At 48.3% G+C, this 14552-nt stretch overlaps 1 non-coding gene across 1 annotated transcript; it reads left to right on the top strand.

The window, feature by feature from the left end:
* The first annotated feature begins 11850 nt into the window (after nt 1-11850).
* On the top strand, nt 11851-11924 carry TRNAT-GGU (transfer RNA threonine (anticodon GGU)). The gene has a single exon. It is a non-coding gene; the product is annotated as a tRNA-Thr (tRNA).
* The last annotated feature ends 2628 nt before the right edge of the window (nt 11925-14552 follow it).

The raw sequence follows: 14552 nt of genomic DNA, 5'->3' as shown, positions 1-14552 counted from the left end.
CGTTCGAGAGAAATCGGCGTGGATGACTCATTCCCTCAGCGCACGCCGTGTCGGTGAGAGGTGGTGGAGGGGAGAGGGAGCCACGCACACAGGCTAGGCGCTCAGCGAGGGTTTCCTTCTCCCCCGTTCGGCTCGCGCCGGCGAGACGCCGTGAGCGCGGCGCTGTTTTGTTTCTTTGTCGCTTTCAAAAATGCGCCGAATTTTGTGACACCAAGTCATGCGTTATTTGCAAAGTGGCGCTCAATGTTAAGAAAGTCGCCGAGCGCCAAGGGGTCAATTTGGTTTTTTCTGCGCCAGTTAAGCTTTCAGGTCTTTGTGCACGAATTATGCCTGGCGGAAATAAGAAACGTTGCACGAGCAAACATAGAACTTTGTACACAAAGTGCCGGACCGAAGTGATCTACAAGATCCCGCTGACCTGTGGAAAATTTTACATAGGTCAGACGGGGGACTGTGTTAACGAAAGGTTGCGCAAGCACAGAACAAAAGTCGGTGCTGATGAAGATGGTAATCCACTGTAATAGATGTCCCGGCAAATGTTCCCCACGCTTCGCAGATGTCACCATCCTAGGCTCGTGAAGGCTCGTGAAGTCTTTGAGGCCTTTCAGATTGTCAGATTGCCAAACATGGTGATGCTTGCGTCATTTCACCATCGATAGCGTTGACGACAAAACAATTTGATTATATGAGTGATCATGTTTGAGTGTTTGCCTTGGCGCATGGGTGATGATTACCTGGCGGTCTGTACTCAATGAAAAATTCAGTTGTTAGTCCAGCCGTTGTCCTGTGTCGTTCTCTTCTCGTGTTTTCGTCTTTTCTGGCTGGTTTTCTCCCTTGGCACCGTGAGGGGTTCCAAACTCGCCGAGTGTATAAGATGGTGTGCTCAGCTCATCTACATTACTTTCAGGACAGACCCTGTATGTGCAGGGAGGCAGTGCGGCCCGAGAGAAAGGCGCGAACGTAGTTGTAGGTATTAGAGCCTACCTATAGAACCTACAGGTCTCGCAAAATGACATCGTGTCGAATCCCTGTCAAATACTTCTGTGAGATCAACTGCCAGAATAGCTCTAGTGGGGTGGGAGATCTTGTCATCAAGCACGTCATGTGTAATTTGTAGTAGGGCATCCTGTGCTGATAGATGAGCATGAAAGCCCACCATGCTGTGCGGGAAAAGGTGGTTGTCTTCCATGTACGTGGTTAGTCGGGCAAGCATTATGTGTTTCACTTCACTTCATTTCACTTTATTACCTTAAAGGCCCCCAGGATTGGGGGTATTACATAAGGGGTGGGTTACATTGAAAAATCAGATTGAATAAACAAAGAAAAAACGTAAGGTACAAATACTATTCGCTGTTAAAGGTAGCTGCTGTACAGTTCGCAAATGTTGATGGGCAGGTGATTGCGGCGATGTCGTGTGGAAGGCTGTTCCAGTCCTTGGCTGAGCGTGGAAAGAATGATGATGCAAATGTAGTTGTACGCGTACATGGCCGGGCTACTTGAAGAGGATGACCAGTGCGGAGGGAAATTTCACCTGATTTCAAATGCGTGCCGGAGGATTTATGTAGGGCGGACGACGAAGTGAGCTGAAATAAAATTTGTGAAACAAGCCCATACTAGTAATACGACGCCTACAAGCCAGGGATGTTAAGCCTGCCTCTGCTTTTAGTGATGATATACTGACATTATATGAAGAGCACCAATGTACGTATGAATCTTGTGGCTCGATTTTGTACTGATTCTAGGGAATTTATTAGATCATTTTGGTTAGGGCTCCAAATAGCAGAGGCATATTCTAATTTAGAACGGACAAGTGATTTGTAGGCAAGTAATTTTAGGTTTTGTGGCGCATGACGTAGATGTCGTTTTAAGAATCCAAGGCTTCTGTTAGCGGATATGATTTTAGTTACATGCGCGCTCCAGGTTAGATCATTGGACAATGTTACTCCGAGGTATTTGTAAGTCTTAGCTAATTCTACCGTGACATGCGAGATTTTATAGGAGAAGAGGACAGGATTACGTTTTCGGTGAAATGACACGAGTTTGCATTTATTGGGGTTTAGTTCCATGAGCCATTTGTTACACCAGTCCTGTACGCTCATTAAGTCATTCTGGAGGGCGAACTGATCAGAGGTGTTGTTGATAGTGTTATCGATGACACAGTCATCGGCAAAAATACGGACGTTACAAGAGACATGCGTTGGAAGGTCTTTAATGTATATTAAAAATAATAGCGGACCAAGGACTGATCCTTGCGGGACACCTGATGTTACCGGAACAGAGCTAGATGCTTGATTATTAACGTAAACAAACTGGGTGCGGTTAGCCAGGAATTCGCTTATCCACTGTAATATCGATGACGGTTTAACCAGGAAAGTTTTAGTAGTATGCGTTTGTGGGGTACTTTGTCAAATGCTTTCGCGAAGTCGAGGAATATTGCGTCAGTTTGGAGGTTACAGTCAAGGTTCACATGCAGGTCATGGATGAAAATAGCCAATTGTGTATCGCAGAATAGGTTCTTACGGAAGCTGTGTTGAGCAGGTTGAAAAAATTTATAGAGTCAAGAAAGTTCATTATACGAGAATAAATGACATGTTCCATGATTTTGCATGGCACACTTGTTAAAGAGATCGGACGGTAATTAAGCGGTGATTTTGTTAACTGATTTGAAGAACCTTGCGCACCTTCCAATCACTGGGTATGCTACCTGAGGAAAGTGATTGTGCAAACAGTTTTGACAGATACGCTGCGGAAGCATGGCAACTATGTTTTAGGAACTTGGGGGTGATATCACCAGCACCCGCAGAAGATTACATCTTGATATTTTCAATAATAGATATAATGCCGTTCGAAGGCCTCGCTGTGAAAAGATGTGAGAGAAATTGGTCGGATATTCTCTGTTTTGATGGGTTTGTGGGGTTTAGGAATAAAGATGATTTTTCCATGCTTCCAGGTGACAGGGAGGGTACCTGATTTCCAGCACTCGTTAAAGTGGGTGACTAGATGAGATATGGAGGCATCGTCAAGGTGTCGGATGGCAGCACTGGTAATTTGATCTTCCCCGGTTGCGCTATTGCGTAATTTTAAAAGCACTGTCCGAAATTCTCCCTCTGTAATAGGGGCGTCAAGCTGGGGTGGAGGAGGACCCGTGTACTCGGGGCGCTTGCAAGGGCCACCTGGGGGCGTATATGTTGATTTCACCTGCGCGAGGAAGGCGTTCATGTCCTTGTTGTGGTTATGAGTAAGGCGGCCAATGCTAAGGCGTGTCTGGGTTTTAGATTGCGGGGGGTCTAGCATGTGGCGTAAGAGGTGCCAAGCACGGGTTGTGGAGAGATTGCCGTGGAGGCTGCCCCAAATCTGACTCCAGTTAGCTTTGCAAAGAGTGGCACTGTGGTGTTGTATTTGGGTCTGAAGCTTTGCGAGTTTGAGTTTTAGATTTAGTTTCCTATTATGTCTCTCGCCGCCGCGGTGGCTCAGTGGTTATGGTCCTCGGCTGCTGACCCGAAAGACGCGGGTTCGATACCGGCCGCGGCGGCTGAATTTCTTTGGAGGAGAAATCCTAGAGGCCCGTGTACTGTGCGATGTGCGTGCACGTTAAAGAACCCTAGGTGATCAAAATTTCCGGAGCCGTCCACTACGGCGTCTCTCATAGCCTTAGTCGCTTTGGGACGTTAAAACCCATAAACCAAACCAAACCTATTATGTTTCTGACTTTTCTACCTTGGTGTTGTGCGTTCTTGAGCTTGAAGGAGGTGCGCGAGTTAAATGTCAATTACGGGGGTGTGTGGGGTAGTGTCTAGCGTTTGGGTATGTTGGCGAATGTCCTCCTGTAACTGAGTAGTCCAGGTGTCTAGGTCGAAGGCTAGCTGTGTTGACTGTACATGTTCTTGGTGAAATTTTTGGGGCAGGTCCCAATTAGTGTGTCTAAGGGTAAATTTGCGCTGAGGGCGGCGATAGTTTAGTGTTATGCGAATTAGGTGGTGGTCGCTGCCTAGTGTGGTTTGCGTCCTTTCCCACTGCAGGTGGGCCACATTTCTTCCAAGCGTGAGATCTGGGCTGGTATCGGTACTAATAATGTTACCAACGAGCGTAGGCAGGCTAAAGCCATTCAAAATGGTCAAGTGGAGCACCATCATTTCATTACAGAGAACTGTGCCTCTGTGGTTGGTGCGCCGATAGCCCCAGTTCCCGTGGGCGCAGTTGAAGTCACCGGCAATCTGTAATGTGAGCGATAGGAGTGGTGTGTGAGCTATAGGAGTGGTAATTGTGTGTTCCATGTAATGCAAAGAGTTACAAACGTATGTGACCACCCGAGGAAGATCAGTAGAGTACGAGGGGATCAGAGCATATCCTGGAAGTTGTTTACAAACGTTTGCGTCCTGAATTGCGATGATGTCTGGTGGGGATGAGGAAGTAGCGATAATTTGCTGCAGAGGACAGCCCTTACGCCGAAAGCCCCTGCAGTTCCATTGAAGATTCTGTAACGAATTATGGTCCGTCGGAGCTAGGAGCCATGCTGTAGAGTGGAGGGGCGAAGGAGGGGTGTGGGGGATTGCACTGTGGAAGGAGAGGCTGGTGAGAGTCTAGGAATAAGGTGAGGTAAACGCTTCTCTACCTTGCTCATGGTGCTAGTGATGACAGTATCCGTTAAACGGGTAAGGATAGCGTCAATCAAAATTTGGAACTGTGCAGTGACCCGTGCAGTAATGCGCTCTGCATAGGTCAAATGTTGGAATCCCCCAAGGTGGAGTAGATTTGTAATAAGGGAGTAATTACTCATTGGCATCCACCCGAGCGCAGCCATACGGCTACAAAGGAAAGCTATACAGCTTTCTCAGAAACTTCGTAGTTAAAGAAAAATTTGTCCTGGTCCGGGGTTCGAACCCAGGACCACCGCTTCACCGGAGCAGTCGCTCTACCAATTGAGCTAACCAGGACGGCAAGCTTATGGTAGGGCGAGAGCGAATTGATCAATAGAGAGTTTTAGTATTGCGGGCTTTGCGTAATTGCGTGCATAGCGGAATAACGGGTCCAGAGTGCGCATGCGCAGAACGCTAACGGGGAAATAGCGTTAGCGTACGCACGCAATTTTGAGAATTTAGCGTTACGGCTTTTTCGCCCTTAGCGTGGAAACATGGCGGCGTCCTTTCAAGCGAGAGCCGCCCGCTTCAGCCGATTCAGCAGCTCTTGCGATTCCGGTCGGCATGTTTACCGGCAACTACTGGTGTTGTTGGTTTTCGCTATGACTTACCTTGCTTCGACGATAAAGTTTAAGCTGCAATTCAGCCCAGTTTTTGAGATACGCTCTCGATTCTGGAGCGCGCACGCCTAATGGAAACTCAAGCTGCAATGCTACCGTCTGCAACTGCCCAAAACGCAGCAGAAACCTACCAAAAACGTCTGGAACGAGACAAAAATAGATTTGGAGGTTTTTCGCGATGTTTTATGAACTTAAATTATGTAAAAAGAGTTTATATTAAATTTACATAAGTTTTTTTAACATTAGACGTCATGTGATGGCAAATATTCTTGCTCCAACGGCTTGTAGTTAACATTGCCTTTACTAGATGGCGCCACTGTTTTACGTTTTTATTTCATTTTATTGTAATTTTGGGGTCATTTTGCAGACGAAAATGAACACTGAACTAATAATTCGTATAAAAAACTCGGAAATATTATAATTTGGCAAGTTTATTTGGCAAGTTTACCATTTTAGAAGGACCATTCGCATCCATGTCAAGCAGATGGCGTTTAACGTTTTCAAAACGCTATACTAAAACTGTCTGTGGGGATAAGTTGCTTTTGGCACGCTAACGTAATTTCCCTTAGGTCCGCTATAACGCTAACGCTATACTAAAACTCTCTAGTAACTCGAAGTGGGAACTGTGTTGGTCAAATGTTTAGGGGAATCCCCCAAGGTGGAGTAGATTTGTAATAAGGGAGTAATTACTCATTGGCATCCACCCGAGCGCAGCCATACGGCTACAAAGGAAAGCTATACAGCTTTCTCAGAAACTTCGTAGTTAAAGAAAAATTCGTCCTGGTCCGGGGTTCGAACCCAGGACCACCGCTTCAGCGGAGCAGTCGCTCTAGTAATTGAGCTAACCAGGACGGCAAGCTTATGGTAGGGCGAGAGCGAATTGATCAATAACTCGAAGTGGGAACTGTGCTGGTCAAATGTTTAGGGGAATCCCTGGTCCTGGGTTCGAACCCCGTACCAGGACGAATTTTTCTTTAACTACGAAGTTTCTGAGAAAGCTGTATAGCTTTCCTTTGTAGCCGTATGGCTGCGCTCGGGTGGATGCCAATGAGTAATTACTCCCTTATTACAAATCTACTCCACCTTGGGGGATTCCCCTAAACATTTGACCAACACAGTTCCCACTTCGAGTTATTGATCAATTCGCTCTCGCCCTACCATAAGCTTGCCGTCCTGGTTAGCTCGATTCTACTTCCGGCCACCGAGCGTGACGGACGTGTGTATCATGGGCTCCCAAGGAGCGGATTCAGCGGCCCAGCCGGGCCGCGGTATCAGGAGTACGATCAAACCGAACGAGGACTACCAGCTGATTTTGCCGCATTTGCCAACAGGTTCGAGCGTTTTGCATACTGTTTTTTTTTGCATGGCGACGTCCAAGCCAGGCCATACCGTGTTGAAAACTTTCGTGACGCTCTTGAGCGTCTGTCATTGCTGCGGAAAGTGGTTGCCCTCGGGGCATATCAGATGAATCATGTTTGGGCCGTGACATTCTGCAATGAAGAAGGAAAAAACAAAATGCTACAGGCGGAGGCGTTCAACGTCAAGGACCACCGCTGTGTGGTCATTGACCCACGCAACCAGGGCGTCAGGCTGAAGCTGTTCTGGCTGCTACACGGCGTGGAAGACGACGACGTGAAGGCAGCTCTGGCGGCTTTTGGAAAAGTGACCGACATAACTCGGGACAATTGGAGAGTCAAAGGCTGCGTCGACAAGTCGTCTGAAGGTGGGCGTCACCATCGAGGACTTACCGCACCAGTTGCGTGTTGGAGAGGACGTCGCACTCGTCCACGTTCCTAGCAGAGCTCCGCTCTGCCTCCGGTGCCGCGGCACCGGACACATACGTCGGGAGTGCCGTGTGCCACGTTGCGGGCTCTGTCGTCGCTTCGGCCACGACGACGCCCAGTGCGTGCGAACATATGCTACCGTAGCTGGTCCTGGTCGTAGGGATACTACATAGGAGCATATTATGGACGAAGTCGACGCGGTAGAGGCGACCCGTAAGAGTCGGGAAGAAGCAGTACCGAAAAGCATAGCCTCAGAAAAAGTAGTGCTTCCCACGGAACATGAGGCTGCCAACTCAGCATAACCATCTGTGCCTAAAACCAGAACTGAGGAGGAGGCGGGAAAAGCAGATGATGTTTCGGTAGGTGCACCTGAGACGGTTTTGGAACCGACCGACGAGAAGGACATTGACACGGAGATGCCCACGGCGTCAACTTTGCCAGCGAAGAGGACGCACGACGAAGCTGATGACAAGGCGACGAACTACGACGGGACGGACCATGAGGAGCCTCTTCCCAAAGCGCCTCCTGTTCGACGTGCGGCCTACAAGCCCAAGCCGAACGTCTCTCCTGATCGTAGGACTTCATCGGCTGCCCCTCCGCCTTAGCGGAGGTGCCTTGCTGGGTCTCCGTGTTGGTAACCCGGTCTTCGATCGGGTTCAGTGCTGACACCGCCGTACTTTGCAAGCTGGAAGGATTTTTGATGAGGTGAGCTGCAAACCGATGTCACTTCGAGAGCGGCAAATCCCAACCATTTAGATGGCGTCTCAACTAACATCTAGCTTGCGTATTGCCACACTGAACGTAAGAGGTCTTTCTGCGCGAAGAAGGCAAAATCAGCTTAAACGTCTCTTGTTCGAAAACGAAATCGATCTGTTGGCTGTTCAAGAGACAAAAATTGAAAGCGAAGAGTCGACAGATGCGATGGCAGAAATTTACCGTGCACAGTTCAGTGTTTGCGGGTGCCATGCAGAAGGAAAGTCGGGAGGGTGTCTGATTTTAACTCGAAACGGCAAAGTCGCCGTGGAAACTGTATTTTCCTGTGAAAGTGGCCGGATTGTAGCATGTGATTTTTACTTTTCTGGTCTAGAGTGGAGAGCTGTGTGTGTATATGCACCTAATAGAATTCCCGAACGAGATGCCTTTTTTCGCCGTGTTCAACCTTTCCTGCTGACAGAAAAGCGTGTGCTATTGCTTGGAGATTTTAACTGTGTGTGTAGACCTGAAGATAGAACAACGAACAAAACCCTGCAGGACACGAGTGCCGAGCTGCTGTCTGAGATGATTAATGAGGCAGAATTGGAAGACATTGGCATCATAATGCAAGGTTCAGAACAAGCACAGTACACGCATTTCTAAGGCGTTAGTCACGCAAGGCTGAACAGAATTTATGTTTCTTCTGAGGTTGTGCCCTTGTGTTCCCAGTACCAGACTGTGCACGTCAGCTTCAGTGATCATTCTTTAGTCGTGATCACACTTGGGGAGAGGAAAAGCACTGTGAAGTTTAGTTGGGAATTATGGAAATTTAATGACTCATTGTTGGAGGATGACGAGTTTAGCAAGAAACTAAAAGACTCAGTCAAAAGCTTGTTAGAAAAAGAGACAGACTTTATACAAACATGGGAACAATTTAAATGCGACGTGAAAGTGGCCGCTATAAAAAGAGCATGTGTTTTAAAGCGTAAAGAAAAACAGCAAGAAAAGGAACTTCGTACCGACCTTGATTTCATGCTCAGCATGGAAGGCGTCAAGCCGGGGTTGTACAGACAAGAAATAAACGAGACCAAAACTAAGCTTGAACTAATAGATGAAACGAAATATCGAGGTGCTGTGATAAGGGCGCGCAGCGAAAGATTTTGGCTTGGGGAGACGCCCACAAAAAGGGCGCTCAGTAACGAAAAACAGTATGCAGTTTCGAAAGAGATAAAGGAAATTTGTTATCGCAATGACGTAACTTCCGAATCTGAGGTGATTGAAAGGGCGTTTCTGGAATATTACCAAAACTTGTTCAGCCTTAAAACGCCTGATGTTGAACATTACAAAACTGCATTCCTGTTGCTAATGCCAAGAGTCGAGGAGGACCTGGCGCAGGTACTTGAGGAGCCCATAACGGCAGCAGAAATCGAAGCTGCAATACAGCAGCTGAGCTTAAACAAGTCACCTGGGCCGGACGGCCTCGGTGCCGCACTTTACAAGGCTTTGAAAACAGAAATGGCAATAGCATTGCAGCGCGTAATAAGCGAGCGTTACGAAAGAAAGTTAACTCCACCGTCTTTTTGAACTTCCCACGTGGTGTTGATCCCAAAATCGGACGACCTGAGTAGGTTGCAGTCAGTTGAGTGTTACCGCCCAATAAGCTTAACTAACGTAGACTACAAAAATTATATGAAAGTGCTAGCCGGACGACTCCAAACAGTAATTAAAACCCTTGTTGGCCCACACCAGACCTGCGGCATAAAAGACAGATCTATTTTTACTAACATACACGTAGCTAGGAGTGTCCTTGAATGCTGTGATGCAACGGAGGGTCGTGTCGCCATTATGCAACTGAACCTGCATAAGGCGTTTGATAAAGTTGTGCATGAAATTTTGTTCGTGCTTTTGGAACATGTGAATGTGGGATGTATCATCACTGATGGCGTGAAAATGGTTTATGATGGCTGTACATCAAGGTTCATAATTAATAACCGCCTGAGTAATAGTATTCCTGTCTTGTCATCAGTGAGGCAGGGTTGCCCTCTTTCTCCTCTGCTTTTTGCACTTTACCTGGAGCTCTTTTGTTTAAAGCTGTTAACTACGCAAAACATTCGAGGTTACGCCTTTTGTCATACTTAAGTGAAGGTATTGGCATATGCAGATGATATAGCAGTGTTCTGCAGAGACCAGGAAAGCGTGCAAGAAGTGGTGAGAGAAGCCGTAAATTTTTGTGATGCAAGTGGCTGTTCGATAAGCTGGCAGAAATGTTTTGGTTTTTGGCATGGAAAGTGGCAGGCCACGCTAGAAGTATTCTGTCGAATCAAGTGGGTAGACACGCCAGGAAAGTACCTCGGCGTGCCGCTAACCAACTACAGAGAAAGCAAAGAATATTGGGCCCATGAAACCGAACGAGTCAAAGCTCAGACAGGCAAATGGGGCAGTCACAATTTTTCCATGTTTGCAAGAGCTACGGTGTGCTACATGTTTTTAATAGCGAGGATTTTTTACGTTCTGCAAGCGTTAACTTTGCCAAGGACTTCAGTGCAATGGTTGCACAGAGTGTTTGCAACATTTATTTGGGCGTCAACTTGGGAACGTACCAGCCGATGCAATCTGTTCCACAAGGTGCGGAACGGAGGGCTAGGGTTATCAAATTTATTTCTGAGACAGATAGTCACTAGATTCTTTTTCTTGCGTCAAGATAATGATTTTCTGCGAACTGTTATACAAGTGCGATTGTCAGAATCACAGCCTGATTATGTTGTGTCATCCATGTCTGCAGGGCGGAGTGGGTTAAGTGCTTTTTGCAAGAAGTTGTTGCAGCAGTCCGTACTCTTCGGTCAAAATTTTCCGATGAATATCTAACCATTGTAACAAGGAAAAAGATGTACAAGGACCTGCTTGATGTGTTTCTGCCAGTGCCTGTTTATCGCAGTGCATATCTTCTGGCTCCCGAAAGGGATGTGCTAAAAAGAGTCAAAAGAATGCCGGTGAAGCCTTCAGTGCGTTCTTTCTTTTTTCAATTGCATACTGGAACCCTCCCAGTGAAGCCATGGTTGCAAAGCAAAGGCCTTTTTGTACTTTGGTCAGTAGGGTGTCTTATTTGCAAGAAAGTGGAAACTATAGAACATATCTTTCTCGACTGTCATGACGCTGTTTTTCTTTGGGATGTGTTGAAGCGCACACTGAAAAAAGATTTCCCCCTGACTCCTTTTGGAATACGCTTCCTACCATGTGCAGAGCCAGGTGAAGTGCCTTGCGTCCTGCTAATGTTGCTCTGCATGCACAGCCTATGGCGTACGCGAATGGATGTCAGGCATGAACATGTTGTGAATCCGGCTCATCAGTATTTCATTGAGAGCATCATGTATACTCAGGAAGTTTTCGGACAGCAAGCTCCTCAGCCTGAGTGGCTGCCTGTCCTCGACCAACTAAAATCATTTAACCCATTTTATCATCGTGCACTAGCTAGAAATTGACCTGTGCTTTTATTGTCATGTCATTGTATTTTTGTTTTGTTTGCCCGGCCAAGTCGGTAATAAAGAAAAAAAAAGTCCTGGTTAGCTCAATTGGTAGAGCGACTGCTCCGGTGAAGCGGTGGTCCTGGGTTCGAACCCCGGACCAGGATGAATTTTTCTTTAACTACGAAGTTTCTGAGAAAGCTGTATAGCTTTCCTTTGTAGCCGTATGGCTGCGCTCGGGTGGATGCCAATGAGTAATTACTCCCTTATTACAAATCTACTCCACCTTGGGGGATTCCCCTAAACATTTGACTAACACAGTTCCCACTTCGAGTTATTGATCAATTCGCTCTCGCCCTACCATAAGCTTGCCGTCCTGGTTAGCTCAATTGGTAGAGCGATTGCTCCGGCGAAGCGGTGGTCCTGGGTTCGAACCCCGGAGCAGGACGAATTTTTCTTTAACTACGAAGTTTCTGAGAAAGCTGTATAGCTTTCCTTTGTAGCCGTATGGCTGCGCTCGGGTGGATGCCAATGAGTAATTACTCCCTTATTACGAATCTACTCCACCTTGGGGGATTCCCCTAAACATTTGACCAACACAGTTCCCACTTCGAGTTATTGATCAATTCGCTCTCGCCCTACCATAAGCTTGCCGTCCTGGTTAGCTCAGTTGGTAGAGCGACTGCTCCGGTGAAGCGGTGGTCCTGGGTTCGAACCCCGGACCAGGATAAATTTTTCTTTAACTACGAAGTTTCTGAGAAAGCTGTATAGCTTTCCTTTGTAGCCGTATGGCTGCGCTCGGGTGGATGCCAATGAGTAATTACTCTCTTATTACAATGCGCTCTGAGGCCTGGCTTCTAAGTTTTCGCCGAATAGCTTCCAAGTTTATGGGTTGCGGTGGCTTCTCATCAGGTCTCCTCTTTTTCGTAGGAGATTGGACAGGTGGCGAGGTGGGTGGAGAGGATGGGGGTGACGGAGTGGGGGTACAGCAGGGGTGGAGGTAGAGATGGTTGCCTCGAGCTGCCTACCTCTTCCCGCAAAGCACTCGCTTCCTGGTCCTGGGAGGTCGGGGTAGGAGTCTTGGCGGCCTTGGAGGCCCACGTAGAGGTAGGGGGGGGGTCGTTTGCAGCGGGGGAAAGTCCTTCTTGCTAAAGGGCTTAGTCTTCTGTGGCGGTTGGCTGCGTTGTTTTGGGGGTGGGATGTCTTGCCTTGCACGAGCCGGTACCCGTGAGGTGCTCGCCCCCACAGAGAATGCAGATCGGGATGCAGGAAGGAACAGCTTGCGTGTCACGCTTGTCCCCGCACCGCGGGCAGAGACCAGTCTTGGGGCGGGGCAGACGTCATATCTGCGACCCGGTCGACGACAGTTTGTGCAGGCATCTGGACTTCCCTTGTACGCCGTGTATCTATACACCACACTCATGTAGCGTATGGTATGAGGGACTGGTCCCTGCGCAAAAGTGATCAATATTGAGAGGGTCCTCCCCATTGTGCGGGCCTCGATAATATCAGCATCCGTGTTGCGGGTCTGGAGGTCCTGTAGCATCTGCTCCGGGGTTTCCGCCCTGTAGGCCTACGTGATGACTCCGCGTACAGCTGCGGGCGGCGGTGCGGTGTAGGCGGCGACATGGTAACTGGTCCCTTGAAGTACCACTTCCTTGAGTTGGACGAGGTGCAGGGCGGTTGTCTCCTGGGGGGTAGCGACGGTGAATGTGTTGTTCGTAGGGCGGACCTGGAGGTGGAAATCCCCTAGGTCCCGTCCATCGGCGGTGACTTGCAGGGCTTGCATAAGTGGCTGCGCATGGCTTCGTTCAAAGCGAGCCCGCCTATCGGTCGAAAAACTACCCGTATAGTCGCGGGCGGGAGTGAAGCAAGGTGTTTACATCGCTGCGAGACTGCGTGCGACACGCGCAGCTGTTGCTGTTGCGGCCAGAGCACCGAAGGTGGACACGGCTGTTTGGGGAGGTACAACCAGGGTTTTCGGGCTTGGTTCTCGAACCTGGTACGCGCGGAGAACTGCGGTCCACTCAGTGGGTCTGGACGTTTCAGGGTCGAGGTTGTCGCCCTGCGCTTGCACCTTCATGGCTGTTGGGGTAGGTGCACTGCAGTTGATAGGCCTAGCCTCCAGCGAGGCGAGGCCCAGCGCGGCGGCTGGCGAGGAGCGACCTTTACGACGTCGGTGCAGTCAGAAAAGAGGACGGGATCGAATAATGGCTGTAGCGGTTGGAAAGCGCTCACCTTTAGGAAACTTTGGACATAAGAGGTGAGTCTCTTGGGCATTTGGTGCGCATGAAAAGAAGCCGAGAAGCGGTGACAGTACCGAAAGGCGGCCGGAGCGGAACCATCACTAGAGAAGAAGGAAGGAGGTGGAATGGATCTCATTGCGAACCCAACAATTATATGGTTTTCGACTTGGATCAAGTTAAGTGAAAGTGCTTGCTTATGCTGATGATGTGAAGGTGTTCTGTAATAACCGTGAAAGTATTAGTGCAGTTGCCAAGCTGGCTAAATCCTCTTGCACCCAAACTGGTAGTATTATTAACTGGGACAATAGCTCCGAATTCCGGCACGGGTACTGGGTGACGGCGAGCACTGGTCACATAGCTTGGCCGACCAAATATCTAGCAGTGTGATTGGAAGTCTAGAGAGAGCCGAAAGAATACTGGTACATGGAAACCGAAAAGATAAAAGAAGAAACGACCGCATGGGGAGTCATGACCTGTCAGTGTTCGCGCGGGCGACGATAAGGTATGTGTTCCAAGTGCTCTGTATGGCGCCTGTCAATGTGCAGAAGCTTCACAGAGTGTTCGCGGTGTTTGTGTAGAAATCAACGTGACAACGGACTAGGCGCACGAATTTGTTCCGCTCTGTTCCAGCCGGAGGCGTAGGCTTGTCGCATTTGTTTATAAGGCAACTAGTCTCACGTTTTCTTTTCCTTCATGACCAGAATAACTTTTTTTTGTGCACTGTCGTTTGGCTACGTTTGTGCAACCACTTGCCAGGTTTTGTGTCGTCCTCAAACAATTACATATGCAACCGTATTGCAAGCTTCCTTCGTGAAGTTGCGCAGGCAGCGGAAATTCTGAGGTCGCGTTTTTCAAGAGAGTGTCTGTCGACTGTAAAACGCAAAAAATTCTACAAAGTACTTGTTGACATATTGATGCCTGTACCAACATAGAGATCGCTGTTTAGTTCTGGTCCTGGACAGGACGTACTATCACGGGTTAAAAGAATAAGCGCAAGACCTGGATCCATTTGACATATTTTTTTCCATGTGCATTCCGAAAGCGTATACCAGTAAGACTTTTTTTCTCCCATGTGCATTCCGAAACCCTACTAGTGTCTATCCCGGCCGGG

The sequence above is a fragment of the Amblyomma mixtum genome, chromosome 2, assembly GCF_055824585.1.
Source record: "Amblyomma mixtum isolate Tamu chromosome 2, ASM5582458v1, whole genome shotgun sequence".
NCBI classification, from domain to species: Eukaryota; Metazoa; Arthropoda; class Arachnida; order Ixodida; family Ixodidae; genus Amblyomma; species Amblyomma mixtum.
Note: the sequence above shows the minus strand (reverse complement) of the source record. Positions and strands in the feature narration are given on the sequence as shown.